This window comes from Stenella coeruleoalba (genome assembly GCF_951394435.1).
Source record: "Stenella coeruleoalba genome assembly, chromosome: 11".
Classification (NCBI taxonomy): domain Eukaryota; kingdom Metazoa; phylum Chordata; class Mammalia; order Artiodactyla; family Delphinidae; genus Stenella; species Stenella coeruleoalba.
The window spans coordinates 33280826-33296684 of NC_137157.1; the positions used below are offsets into that span (position 1 = coordinate 33280826).

Sequence of the window (15859 nt, forward strand, 5' to 3'; positions counted from 1 at the left end):
ATATATTCTGAATTCAAAAAAAGAAGAGGTTAGCTATGCAAACATTCAGTACTCTGAATTGAATTAAATTGACACTTTGTAAAAGCCTAACAATGTGGTTACTGTACATAAAATTTTATTCTACTCATTGTATTTTGGTAAATTTGTTTTCTAAAAACCATTTAATGGACTTGAAACAAAATCTTATGTATCTTTGAAAAGCCCAAAGGCAAACATTGAATACTTAAGTTCAGAGGTATTCTACAGAAACATTCTTAACACCTCAGCTTTCCAAAAGAATGTTTCTTTCATGATGTATTATATTAAGTTCTAGGTCTTGTTCTCAACTCTGGGTTAATTTATTTTTATTTGATTCACTTTAAACTGTATCGCATACTTTCAACATGACAAAAAGTAGGCCAGGAACTGTGCCAAGTACCGAGGTTGTAAAGATGAATAAAATACTTTCCTCACCTTTAATTATTCACAGTCAAGTAGAGGAAAACGATGTGTAAGTAATTTCATACAAAGAGAAAAGTGTTATAATTCAGAGTCCTGTCTAATTCTACTTTCAGAATAGAGAGGAAAGCTTCATGAAAAACACATTATAAAAACAAACTTAAAGGATTTAAAAACAAGGGAAAAGGAAGTAGGAACGCTGATGAGGTGTCACCATCACCGAATGAGAAATGTTCTGTGACCTGCTCAGAGTTTTGGACTTCTCCCTAAAGGCAACAGAAGACTACCAAATGCTTCTGTTGTTGTTTTATTTATTTTTTTACCAAGGGAATCATAAGAGCAAATTTATCTTTCACAAACCTCCCTCCAGCAGCAGTATGGAAGATTGACTGTCCTGGAGTGAGGTAATTACCAAAGTTTAAGTGAGAGACGATGAGGGACCAGAGAGAGTGGGAAGGAAAGGAAAGGCAGAATGTGAGAGAAACGTCTGAGTTAAAGCTTTCCCCCTTCATAATGACACGAGTGGACAGGGAGTCTTAGTGACTATAAAGATTTAGGATGTGGAGATAAAGGGCAGGAAGGAAAGGAAGCAGACTTCTGGAACATTTATTCCTCTTTAACTGGAGCAGTAACTACTACTAGCCCAAGGGGAGTAAGCACCTTTAGAAATTTTATTAATCTTGAAAGTCTCAGTGTAAATTTTATTTCCTACAGGAAATGTTTCCTGAGACAGCTGCTCTAAGATCCTAGTGTGTGTGTGTGTGTACGTGTGTGTGTGTGTGTGTGTGTGTGTGTGTGTCTTTCTCACACACACAAATTTGCATAATTTTGTGAAGGCAGTTTGACACGCTATTGAAAGGGACTGCCCTCCCACAATAAAGTAGTAAAGTTTGAGAAAACAGGAAACCTGTCTTATTTATCTTAGTATTTCTAGGACTTAGCACAATGCATTTAGTGCTAGGATATAGTCAATACTACTGAAGTAAATGTACCTGAGGAATTAATGCATGCATATTGACTCAGAGAACTTTTGGTGATTAAACAGAAAAAACAAAACAAAAACAAGCAGCAAAACAAATACTGAGGAGCAGTAGAGCTTCTTTACTGAGTGATGAGAATCATAGATATTTTGCCCTCAGTACTCTATGCTGCCTGTATATTTAGTCAAGGTGCTTCCTTTGTTAGCACCCATCTATTCTTTTCCATTACTTTCTAAAGAAGATTCAACTCCCTTCGTAGAAACAAAGTCATTCAAGATCTGGTAACTGCTTACATCTGGAAGCTCATTGAACTCATCACTAGACAAGTTTTCACATATAACATATGGTTTAATTATACTGGTTTAATTATACTAAATGCTTGCATTTTTCTTACTCATCATGATTACTCTCTCCTTTATGTTTTGTACATGTTGCTTTCTCAAGTTGAAAATTTCTATTTATCTTTCAAGTCTGTGTTCAAGTTATCATACCCTGGTGGAAGACTTCCCTGTTACTACCTGCCTGAATGAAATGTTCTGCTTTTTGTTCTTTTTGTTTTGTGTCATTATTCTAAGATCTAATACACTATATCATTACCCCCTCACTTTTGACTGTAAAGGGCACCTCACTTTTAGCTCAGTAAATGTTACAAAGTTGACACTCAGTAATCACTTCTTAATAAATGGGAAACTGTTTCTTATTGATGCCCTGATTCAACTGATTTCTAATAAAGCAGTAATTTGTGCTACTCCTGTTTTCTAAAAATGAAATAGTAAATACAAAAGAATAGTGCACTAAAAAAAATTTGAGTTAGGACACAAAAATTAGAAGAGGAAGAAGAAGCTATTAAGGATCCAGAATGATACTGATTAGCAATCTAATCCTGCCAAGATCAGGGAAAATAGTACTAAATCTATGTTCACAAAGTGAATTAAATACCATAAAAGAATCTAAAAGATGAAGAGTCTATTGAAGTTTAAAAAGAGATAGCTCTTTAAATTCAACAGCAGGCATTTGTACTTATTTTTCAAATCAGCAAGAAAAAATGCATTATGTAAGATGAGACTACAGAAATTCATAAAACACTCTATTTTATACTTTGTCAGTGTTCTGGAAAAGGGTAATATGTGACTTTATTTTATGTAAGGTGAATTCCAAAGGAACATGGAAATCATCAACTTATAATTATAGCAGAAAGGAGAAAGGAAGTGTTTGTTCTTAGAACCATATGTAATTCTTGTCCTGTTAACATGTTGCTCTGATTAAATATGTATTGTACCACCCACTGTTGCCACAAATACTTGACAATATTGGACAAACTACCTTAAACTGAATAGTAAATTGTTGAAAGTAAAAGAAGAAATGAAAGGGAAATTTGCAGATGTCGTAAACAGAGAAGGAACTTGTGGCTAGCACAGTAACCTTTTGAACTGATACAGTTGAAGCTGGTAGCCAGGTATGATACCACAGTCAGATGTACTTCCTGAATGAGCTGGACTTTTAAAGTCCAGAATAGAATGGAGAAAAGGGCTTCTGATGGAGAGGATCTTGTAAGTGGACCGCAGGAAAGAAGCAAGAAAGTTTACCTCTCCTCAGGGATCTTTCTAGGGAAAACAAATATGCTGTGAAAACCTGAAAACAAAAGTTCAGAACATTTTCTGGGCACAGAGTTCTAATTTACATATATACATATATATATTATATATACATATCTATCTATCTATATATGTATATATACACACACATATGTAAATTACATACATATACTATAGCCAACAGATCAACAGCAAAAATAACAATGAAATGAATAACAACGATGACAAACTGGTCTTCATTTAGTGAAACCCCTGAAATTCAGGAGAGAAACAAATGCAAAATGAATCTGAAGAGAACCACTGCTGTATCCCCCAAGTTCATGCAACTATACAACACTATGAAAGATTCACAACAAAAATGTCCAAATCAAAAGGTAGAATGAGATTAAAGCATAAGGGAAGAAGGACTATACCCTCTAAAATCATAGACCAGTTTGAAAGAGACTATGAAATCAGGAAACATAAAATGGTCAAAGGAATAAAAGGGACACTAAAACCCACATATAATGACAGAACAATTTGGTTTGGAGAGAAAGGAACACATCTGAAAAACAATCAACTAGAACTTTCAGCAAAGATATATATAGTCAATAAAATAAAACCTTTATTGATAGGTTAAACAGCAGATTAGACACATCTAAATAGAATATTTAAATGTAATTCAGATTTTAAAGAATTTAAAATATTCAGCATTGAGGACAGAAAAATATAGGGAAAAACGGTTAGGAAATACAGAAAACAGAATTAGAAGTGCCAACATATAAGTAAAGGAATTTCCAAAAAGAGATAATGTGTGCGAAGCAATATTTAACGTTATAATTACAGAGTTCCCCAGGATAGATAAAAGTCATAAATGCTCAGGTTGAAGAATCAAATATTATCCTGACCAGAAAACAAAGACAATAGAGCCACATCTAAACAAATTATAATAAAACTGAAAAACATGTAAAATAAGAGAAAATTAAAGAGAAATTATATATTATTTTAAAAGGTATTAGAATTTTAACAACAGCTGACTTCTCATTAAATAGAATCCTTAAAACCCAGTATCTCCAAATGTCTGAAGGAAAGTGACTCTGGAATTCTGTATCAAGAAGACAGTGGCGAGGAGAGAAGTTCTCTTTCCTTTGGTAGTTTACTGACTAGTGGAAGGGAGTTAAGAGCACACAGTGTTCTTCCCAGCTAAAGCTAAGCTCAGTGAAGACAGGAATATATTTCTCTATTTTTTGTGCCCTTGTATCCACTGCAAGCTGTGGGACTAACATGTGCCTTATTGGTAGTTGATTCTCAGATAAAAGTATTGAAGAGAAGAAGAGGAAAAAAGAAGAGAGTGAGGTCAAAATATTTTCAAGAAAAGGTCCAAAAATTATAACAAGATCCTCATTTAAAAGCCATGTAAATTTGTACTTTACTTGGAAATAATTAACCCAGAAAGACAAAGATGAACACAAAGCAATGGTAAGCAATTAAATTAGTAAACACTTTGGCTACAAAATAAGAAAAAAAGCAACAACAAAAACAACCATACTGATTAATAGCAGGACATTTATAAGCAAGGTGTCACTTTAATACCAACCTATGAAAGATGTGGTTCTTCTGGTTCTTTGGTTCTTGGAATGTGCTAGAGCAGGGAGAGATACCGAACTAACTTTAGATTTAGTTGAATACAATTTGCAAATTGCCATTTACTAATCACTAAAGTGATAGAGAATATATAACTCCCAAGTCAACAAAGAGGAAACAAAATGTGGAGATGGAGGATGGTGACTACATAGTGACCACAAACAAGTAGACCCCAGACTGGTTGGGACCAGAAGGTTGAGATTCTGGAGATATCACCCTGATACTTCACCACCAACCAATCAGAAGAAAGTCACACACCCTGCAGCCCTCAAGACCTCACCATAAATTTTGCCTTTAAAAACTCTTCTCTGGAAGCCATCAAGGAGTTTCGGTCTTTTGACCATGAGCTACCCTTATCCTTGCTTGATGTCCTGCAATAAAACTTTCTGTGCCCCAAACTCTGATGTTTCAGTTTGTTTGTCCTCACTGTGTGTCAGGCACACAAACTTGGGTTTGACAACAAGATGGCTATTATCAAAAAGTCAAAAGATAATAAGTGTTGGCAAGGTAAGGAAAAAAGGAAATCTTTGTGCACTGTTGGTGGGAATGTAAATTGGTATAGTCATTATGAAAAACAGTATGAAAATTCCTTAGGAAGTTAAAAATAGAGCTAGCATATGATTCAGAAATTCTACTTCTGATTATATATCCCAAAGATACAAAACCATTCTCTTGAAAAGATACCTATACTTCCATGTTGATTGTAATATGATTCACAATATCCAGTACATGGAAACAATCTAAGTGTCCATCAACAAATGAATAAAGAAAAATTTGATATGTGTGTGCATGTGTGCATGTGTGTGTGCACACACACAATGAAACGGGACATAATATACAATAAAATATTATTCAGCCTTAAAAAAGTAGGAAATCCTGTCATTTGCAGCAACATATATAAACCTGGAGGACATTTTGACAAGTAAAATAAGCTAGGCACAAAAAGACAAATACTGTATAATTTCACTTATATGTGGAAGCTAAAAACATCAAACCCATACAAGTAGAAAGTAGAATGGTGGTTACAAGGAAATGGGGATCATAGGGAGATATTAGTCAAAAGGTACAAATTTTCCATTAAGCAGCATGAATAAGTTCTGGAGATCTAATGTACCAAGTGGTAACCACAGTTAACAATACTGTTTTTGTTTACCTAAAATTTGCTAAGAGAGTAGATCTTAAATGTTCTCATCACAAAAAGAGAAAAATAACTGTGTGAGTTTATGGATATGTTAATTAGCTTGATTGTGGTAATCATTTAACAATGTATATGTACATCAAAACATCATTTTGGAAATCTTAAATATATGCTGCTTTTTGTCAGTTATACCTCAATAAAGCAGGGGGGATAAAGGAAACTTACGGTTAGTCACAAACTTAAGATCGGTTCTTAACGTTTTTAAAAAATGAGTATATTACATTACCTTGAATGTATGTTTGGGAATTAGTATGTCTGAAATATTTTGTGTTAAAATTTTCAAAAGAAAAAATGAATGCCTGAGGTTATGATGCATAAGTAATGGAATATTTCTTCAATGATTTCATTAGTATTCTCCTTAGGAATTTTTATAGGACATACACAAGCTGAAAGATATGTATGCACCTGTAAATAGTTATCCCAGTAGTCACAAACTAAATAGAAGCTAGCTGTTATTTGATAGCCAAAGATGTCACATAACTAATCCAGTGGACAGCAGCCTTCTCTTGGGAAATCTTATGTTTGGTACTTTAGAACTCATCCCACCATCAGCCTTACACAGACACACACACTGAGGAAAGAGACAGCTTTATTGCTGGCTATTTAACACTTAAAAGAGGTGACATTTTTCTCAATTAAGTCCTTTGTATTTTAGGGATTTTTAAACACACCTGTGTAGTCTCTATTCAATGTGTATAAGGTACAATCAACTGGAACCTGTCTGATATTTCTAAAGTGCTAACAAGAAATAGTAGAGAAAAATGAATTTAATTTTATTTAACTCTATATTTTAACAATGTTTGGCAAAAATTTTTAAAGTCTACTTTTCAGAAGTCAGTTCATTTTGGGGTGGGGGGGGCAGGCACAGGTAAGCTTTTTTCTTCAGAATAGCAAAACTCTCAAGGAGTAAAAAAAACAAGTAGTCTTTTAGTTCTTCAGGACCTTACCTTATCAATTAAAAACAAATTCTCTTTTGAGAATCAAAATAAGTTTAAAATAAAACTCTAAAATGAGTTTAAGAGTACAAATACAATTTCATTTCAAATTATATTCACTTCTATTCTTTGAACAGAACAACTTCTTCTCAAGTTTAGTGAGAGAACCTATATCCTTAAATGGTTATTTCCTTGACTTTTACCCTATCTATTTGATTTTCATGAAGAGATTTTCTTTGAAATGCAGGCTATCTTTGGGGAAAAGAGGGAATAGGGGATAAATTAGGGAATCTGCAATCCTCATTTTATTCTGGCAGATAATTCTGTTTTCAGCATAGAACAAGTAACAGGAAAGTTTAGCAAAGGAGCAGAATGAAGAAATGGTAGAGCTGCCAAACTTCTCCCAATTCAGGTCATCACTGCATGGATTCCTTGTTTGGTGTAAAAAGAAGAGGACATGTGGAAATGGCGGGGGGAAGGGGAGGGTGGGATGAATTGGGAGGTTAGGATTGACATACATACACTACCTTGTGTAAAATAGATAGCTAGTGGGAACCTGCTGTATAGCACAGGGAGCTGAGCTCGGTGCTCTGTGGTGACTTAGATGGGTAGGATGGGGGAGAGTGGGGGGGAGGTCCAAGAGGGAGGAGATTAATGTATACATATAGCAGATTCACTTCATTGTACAGCAGAAACTAATACAACATTGTAAAGCAACTGTACTCCAATTAAAAAAAAAAATAACCAAAACAGCAAGCATTCAACTCAAATGTAAGCACACAGACACATAAAAAACACATTCAAAAGACAAAGAAGAATGCCTTCCTTCAGCTATGGCTTAGCTTCAGTAGCTTTAACATTAAGAAATGATGGAATGAAGCTTCATTAGAGTTGAAAAGAGGGTAGTGAAGGACTGGAGATAAGATGTTGAAGTTTCATCAGGTTGCTGATGGGGATGTATTTGAAAGTAGACAGATTATAAGAGAAAATCTTGCATCTTCATGTATATATCTGGAATGCACTTGAAGTTTGTCTTTGTGCTTGCCATTATAAATTCACAGTTCTTAATATTTCAAACCATGAGTCCAGTTTTAATCCTGAGATTCCCTTTTTTACTGTTATGGCTCAGTAAGTTTAAAGGAAAATATGTAATAAAAATTATTTTGCCAAGACTTACTTCCTTCAGTAAAAACAAACCAAAACAAACACAGTTTTATGATGCAAAATGCTTAAAAAGTTAAAAATGGATACTTTTCATAAGAGAAAAGAAAAATTGTTTATATTTCTTCCATTTACCTTACTAATAGATCATTTCATTGTTTGAGGTGGCAATAGAATTATCTATATATCCACATTTCAGTTTCCGTTTTGAAAGGTGTTTCCAATAAGATATAAGCTGAAGTTTAGGTCAGTTTCTAGAATAGCTCTTTTTAAGGGTCCTACTAAAGCTATTGTATGTGTCTTTTTGCATTCTTCCCTCCCTATTTTCTGCTTCCTGAAACTTGTAAAAGCTGCAATTGAGGTAACAAGATTCCAAATGCCTTAAAGGTGGAAGTCATTTGCTTAGAGTGGAAAATCAGAAGTGCTCCTGGGTCTGATGACCACAAAGCTGCCAAAGCAGCCCTGGACTTCTCATCTCGATCTCATTCGAGCCATCTATCTATCTATCTATCTATCTATGTATCATCTATGTCTCTATCTATCTGTCTGTCTGTATTTGTTATTATTATTTGTGCTGTTTGCCTTTGGACCTCATCTAACTTCTAGAAACAGTCATGATGATAAGGACAGCACTGAACATGGTACACTCTGTTTGCATCAACCTTTCTTTGGTAATTTCAGTCGATAGTGTTCATTTGCTGATTCCTATGAATCACTCGCTCCAAGTGCGTGGTTTCCTGCCCATTCCCCATCATTTATTCATCAAGTATTTATTGAGTCAGGCATTGCTTTAAGTGCTGCGGATAGTAGCAGAAGAAAAAATTTTCCTCTACCCTCTAAGGTGTAGTACTGGGACTTTCGAATTGAACTGACAAAAAAACAGATTAAAAGGATAAAAGGCATATGTTCATTTATTTTGTTTTTACATGCATGTAGGCTCCATAGAAAAGAAGTGAACCCCCAAGAAGTGGTTAGACTTGGAAGCTTATATTTTTAACAAAGGGCAATAACTTGTGGACTAGACAAAGAAAGGGAAATTTGGGCTTCTAGGAGGGTAAATATATGGGGAAACTAATGGAAAGTAAAGCCTATTTTAGTAAGCTTTTTTGTTTGTTTTGTGGGTTTGTGTTTGTTTGTTTGTTTTGGTGAAGACTTAATGTTGATTCTCCATCTTCTTTAAGGCCATAAAATCTCCCAGAGAAAGGATTTAGGGCAGTCCTCATTTCTCTGAAGTTTCTGCTTTTAGTCACATAAGGGAATTCCTGAGAAGGCTTCTTTCTGAATCTGTTGATTCTCAATTACCTTCAGCTCAAAGTAATCCATATTCAAAAGTGGCATATGTTGGGGTGGTATATTCTGATTTCCTACAGGATATAATATAAAAGCAAACAGGGCCTCTGCTCTTTGTGGGACCTAAAACTGGTAATCATTTTACCAACAATAATAGAAACACATGTAAAATGGAATCTGTGACACTTGCTAGGAAAGAGAGATACTCATTACCATCAGATAGTGTCAAAAGAGGTAGGGATTGTAGAAGGGCCAGGAGTGAGACAGCAGGTACAGTTCTCTCAACTAAAAATGGAATGTCTTTAGCAAAGAATAATTATCATCCCTAAAAATAGGCACCATATATCTCTTAAAGGATATTCTAAAATGGGGTAGAAAGTGGACAAACAAACATGTGAGATAGATCTGGTAATGTAAGATTTGGGTGAATATTATACCAGCAAAGAAACAGTGGAACCCTTGTGTGTTTGAGGAAAACAAAAACTATTATGCCAGGAGTATCTTGGATAATGGCATGTACTGTGTGTGTGTGTGTGTGTGTGTGTGTGTGTGTGTGTGTGTGTATACACAGCAGGAAAGAATATAATCGGAGAGGCCATGGGGAGGAGTCTGAATTTTAGATTTTTGTTTAAGTATAATAGAAATCCATCAGAGTGTTGCTGATTGCAGATTTATTTGACATGGATAAACATATTTTTATATATGTTTAGCAAAATACAAGGGCATTTAGGAAATGGAGTAATCATATCTAGTTAATTATATCTAGTTGGGAGGAAAGGGAAAAATAAGTACCATTACAGATTTTCCTGTAAAGTAGTCTATGTTTGGTTCTCAAGGAGACAAATATCCAGTTCATTCATGAAAATCTATCTGATATATCCTTTCCTTTTTTAAGTTACTCTAATTTTATCCTCTTTGTGCTTTCTACTTTGTTAAAATAGTGTTTTATCCTATTGCCCCAAAGTTCTTTGTTTGATTCCTTAATATCCTCTTAGATTATAGTACCACTTGCTAAGCTCCAGGTACTCTAAAAACTACTCTATTATAGCACTCTTCACTCAGGGGTTAAGGATACAAGTTTTGGATCCAGACTATGTGGTTTGAATCTGTGCTTCTCCATATGCTGTGTGAATTGGGCAAATTTCTGAACTTCTATGTGCTCCAATTTTTCCATGTGTAAAATGAGCATAACAATACTGTCTATAAGGTTGTTATTAGGATTAAATGAGTTAATACACGTAAGTAGCAAAAAGCAGCGTCTGACAAATATGCTAAAATACATATTAACTCTTTCTCTTATGATTACTATTGCATTATATATTGGAGACGATATCCATTCAACTGATTTGTGTGATTAAACAAAACTCCCCTTATAAAACATACCAACTGATGATCACAAAGACATCTACTACATAGTTTATCATCCAAACAGAGATTATAGCATTCACTTTTCAACTTTAAAAGCATTCTTCTAACTAATCAGAATGCTATTTCAAAATGTAAACTTGATAGTAGTCCTCCATTTTTAATGAAGTCAGTTTTATTATCTGACTAGCCCACTATTTTTCTTTCTAGTGTAATGTAGGTCTTGTTTTAAACTTGGTTCAGGCATACAGATGGCCAACAGGCACATGAAAAGATGCTCCACATTGCTAATTATTAGGGAAATGCAAATCAAAACTACAATCAGGTATTACCTCATGCCAGTCAGAATGGCCATCATCAGAAAATCCACAAACAGTAAATGCTGGAGAGGGTGTGGAGAAAAGGGCACCCTCATGCATTGTTGGTGGGAATGTAAATTGATACATCCAACATGGAGAGTAGTATGGAGGTTCCTTAAAAAACTAAAAATAGAACTACCGTATGACCCAGAAATCCCACTACTGGGCATATACCCAGAGGAAACCATAATTCAAAAAGACACATGCACCCCAGTGTTCATTGCAGCAGTGTTTACAATAGCCAGGACAAGGAAGCAACCAAAATGTCCATCAACAGAGGAATGGATAAAGAAGATGTGGTACATATATACAATGGAATATTACTCAGCCATAAAAAGGAATGAAATTGGGTCATTTGTAGAGACGTGGATGGACCTAGAGACTGTCACACAGAGTGAAGTAAGTCAGAAAGAGAAAAACAAATATCGTGTATTAATGCATACGTGTGGAATCTGAAAAAAATGGTACAGATGATCGTATTTACAAAGCAGAGATAGAGACACAGACGTAGAGAACAAATGTATGGATACCAAGGGGGACAGGGGGTTGGGATGAATTAGGAGATTGGGATTGACATGTATACGCTACTGTGTATACACATATATACGCTATGTATAAAATAGATAACTAATGAGAACCTACTGTATAGCACAGGGAAGTCTACTCAATACTCTGTGGTGACCTAAATGGGAAGGAAATCCAAAAAAGAGGGGATATATGTAAACGTATTGCTGATTCACTTTGCTGTACAGTAGAAACTAACACAATATTGTAAAGCAACTATACTCCAGTAAAAAAATTTTTAAAAAAATGCTTCAGCAGTTTCTCTTTTCTTCAGAAAATTCATTGTGACCCTTGTATGGCCCCCTCATCACTAATATCATCATAGATTACTTTCTATCATTGTCTCTGTCATCATCATATTCATCACCATCATCACCATCAATCATTTTCATGTCCTAAGCCTTGTGCTGAATATTTTATGTGGAATTTTCCTTTTAATCCTCACAAAACCTCATGAAGTGAGTATTTTTATTCTTGTCATTTATGAAATGGGGAAACTGAGGCTAAGAGAGTTTAGACTACTTTCCTAATTCATACAACTTGTGAGAGATAGAGCCAGATTTCAAAGCCTGATTGTCTGACACCAGAGCCCTTGGCATTGAACTTGTTATATCACCTCCCCTGTAAACATGTTCGTTAAAAGAAAAGTGAACAGGGCTTCCCTGGTTGCGCAGTGGTTGAGAGTCCGCCTGCCAATGCAGGGGACACGGGTTCGTGCCCTGGTCCGGGAAGATCCCACATGCCGCGGAGCGGCTGGGCCCGTGAGCCGTGGCCGCTGAGCCTGCGCGTCCCGAGCCTGTGCTCCGCAACGGGAGAGGCCACAGCAGTGAGAGGCCCACATACCGCAAAAAAAAAAAAAAAAGTGAACAACTATATGACTAAGTGCCTTTTCTTACCTCCTTTCTTTTACATCTCAGCCCCATTTCCTGCCACTCCCCCACATCACTGTGTACAATCCAGCCATTTCTATCTTATTTTCTTTGTACTGAAATGTTTATTTTGTCTCTAAGCTTTCACACATGCTGAACCCTCTTCCTGGAGCATTTTCCCTTGTCCAGCTTCTCTGGATGATACCTCATCATGTGAAGTGATAGATTCAATCACACTTATTCTTTTATACTTTTTATCATCTGCTCCACTTTTATTTGGTGCCCCATTCTGTTCTTACAGTCATAGTATTGATCACCTTCTATTTTAAATGTCAATTTACATGTCTCTGTCTCCCAACTAGACCATAGGTTCTGTTAGGGCAAGTACAGTGTCTGCCTTCTCTACCACTGAATTACTAGTGTGTTGGCACATAATGAACACTTGAGAACATAAAGGAAACTTGCATCACGTGGAGTTAAACACTCAAGGAAGACTTTATTCAAGACTATTGTAAAAGGGAGGAGATATTGAACTTAACTCTGCTGAAATATATGGTGGGAAATTTTTAAGAGCTGACCTGATCTGGTCAAAAAATACTAGCAGATGAGGACTTCCCTGGTGGTGTAGTGGTTAAGAATCTGCCTGACAATGCAGGGGACAGCGGTTCGAGCCCTGGTCCGGGAAGATCCCACATGCCGTGGAGCAACTAAGCCTGTGTGCCACAACTACTGAGCCTGGGCTCTAGAGCCTGCGAGCCACAACTACTGAAGCCCATGCGCCTACAGCCCATGCTCCACAACGAGAAAAGCCACCGCAATGAGAAGCCCACGCACCACAATAGAGAGTGGCCCCGCTCGCCACAACTAGAGGAGCAACCAGGGCAGCAACGAAGACCCAATGCAGCCAAAAATAAATAAATTAATTAATTAAAAATAATAATACTAGAAGATGTTAGGAGGAAGTTAGTCAATGTGATGAGGTCATTTGGGTTTGTTAATAGTGCCTATTATTAGGCTTGGACCCTCACCTAGACGCTAGGAGATAGAGACACTATTTTTCTTGATGATTACATCTCAAAAGGGTGGCTCCCAAGTCCTTGAGAAAGACATTCCTGTGCTGTGAAACTGGCAAGAGGTTGGGAAAAGAATTATATCTCAAAGGGCCAGAAAAATAATTCATAATTGCAAGTTTAAAGTAAATGCTCTGAGAAAAGAGAGGTCAGGGGCCTAAAATCAGAAGAAACCTATGTAAAGTTTAGTCAAGCCTAGGGGAATTGTAAGGCCATCTTAGTCAGGATCTATTTGTTAAATAAATGGATAATTAACCAGAAAATCTGAACACTCCATTATACAGTGAATAAAGTTTGACATGTAGTAATTAAGGACTTTTATATGAGTTTTTATTTATAAAATTTAAATAATTTAAAAAATTAAATTAAAATTTAAATATAAAATAAAATTTAAATATTTAAATGACATTTGGCTTTTTAAATATTCAAACTAATTGTTCTGATTACATTTGCATATTTCTCTAATTCATAAAAATAAACTAACATTATTATAATATGGTACTTCACAAGCAGGTTAATGTTTTAATTGAACATTTAGTTCTCAAATACTGAAGCTTCCAAGAAATTATTGACGATGTTAAAGTGCATTGTAAATAATAACTCAGTATAAACATAGTAACTGGATAGAGCAAAAATAATTTTGTTGCATGCTAACTGAAGTTCTTGCATATTTTAAATGGTGTTTAATATTGCTTAAATTATTGTGGCTGTAAAGAACATACATCTAATCTAATTAAACCTGTGTAATTTCAAAGAAGGTAAACTTAGTAGCTACATGAATATTACATTAATATTCCCCACAGTGTCATTGAATATGGTATTGGTTATGTTTTCATAGTATTTTTGCTTTCATTTTTTGTACATTAAGAATTTTATGAATCACCTCAAATATAGGACAGCACTTAATTTAGCTAAATCTATCGTAAGAATTTATCATTCTTTAAATTATATGGTTTACTTATTTTTCCTTTCCAGCATCACCCTTGTCTCTCCCAATTCCAGAAGCCCAACTATGTACATGTTTATGGAGGTTAATCCCGGACCTGAATTTCATTAACTGACCATAGCCATAGTTGAGTTTCTACAGTAATGAGTTCATTGGGCAGAAATTTTGTAAAGATATGGGGGAAAGAGGAGGGGTAAATATTATCTACATTTGAAAGGACCAAATTTACAAATCAGTACTCTTTTAAAGCAATTTTTTTCTCCTTGACTAACTGGGAGTTTATTTGCATGCATTCTAAGTGGCAGTGCATGGGAAACTAAGACTTTTGTTATTTTGATTTAACACAGACTCACCCAGAAAGCACAACCCTGATTTTTCATGAGAAGGACCATCTATGTAACCTAAAACGTGAGTACTATTTATTCTGTGCTACTGAATTCTGCTCTGCTATATAACTGACCTTGTGATAAGACGTGGCCTTTATTAAGATATATAATGAAAGTCTTGATTAAGTTTAAGTGTAGACCATAAGAAGTGCAGAAAGTAAGAACTGATGTGTCTGTTCTATTGTTCAGTTTAAAGAATTCTAGTAGTTAGTAGATACTTAACTTTGAAGAAGATAATATAACCGTGCTATTCACTGATACTTAGTTTAAAGCAGATAGCTTTATATACTTTTGATATTCCAATTTATTTATGGTTGATAAAATTTATAAAATAATCCCTTACAAATAAACATTTCCTATGCTATTTTGTACATAATTTATTTTTTCATCTTTTCTGTGATCAATATCCCTGAGTACTTAGAGCCTATATTTATTGTTTCAGTTTTTCTCTGAGTTTTTTTTCAAATGGAGTAAGTAGTCGGTTAAAGATAAAAGATTGGTGCACCTTTTTTCCTTGTTCTGTCACAGATCCGTCTTTCCATTACTTACTAATTGTTGGCATCTCTTCTCCCTGTTTGGCTTCTGATAAGTTGTCTTTGATAACCTGCTGTTTTGTTCTTGAACTTTGCCATGGCTACAACTGTGGGGTATCAGAACTGTCAAAAATAAAAGTAAAAGAGCAAGAGGCACAGAGCTTATGAAACTTAGAGAAGACATAAAGCCTGGTATCAACTGGTGAATTTTCCACTGGCAGGTAGTTTTCACTTTATCCCATTTGTTGTCACAGTACACAGTACCTGAAATAATAAGGGAATTTTTTCCCCCAATAAATGGACTATCGGGGCTGTTTGCTTTGTGAGAATCTGCGAAGGCAACATGCCATGTGGCTTTATCTTTGAAAGTGAGGATGAAACAAGCTTGCCTGGCTTCAGATAAGCGACTTAGAAGGAATCCTGTTCAGATGTACCTGTCACTAATTTATCTGGAGGTTTTGTGATTCATACATACTACTCTGTGTGCGATGAAGCATTAAATTGGTTTCCTCCGGGAGCAGGACACATTCAGGGGTCGTCAGACCTA

The 15859-nt window shown here is 35.4% G+C and overlaps 1 protein-coding gene across 17 annotated transcripts in view; it reads left to right on the forward strand.

The window, feature by feature from the left end:
* The window catches only part of MGAT4C (MGAT4 family member C), a 1054150-nt gene that overhangs the window by 755216 nt on the left and 283075 nt on the right, over nucleotides 1-15859 (forward strand). For all 17 annotated transcript variants that reach the window (XR_013830417.1, XM_079936312.1, XM_079936310.1 and 14 more), the window contains one exon: nucleotides 14741-14801. The gene's annotated coding sequence lies outside the window, so the exon portion shown is untranslated. The remainder of the gene's footprint in view (nucleotides 1-14740; nucleotides 14802-15859) is intronic.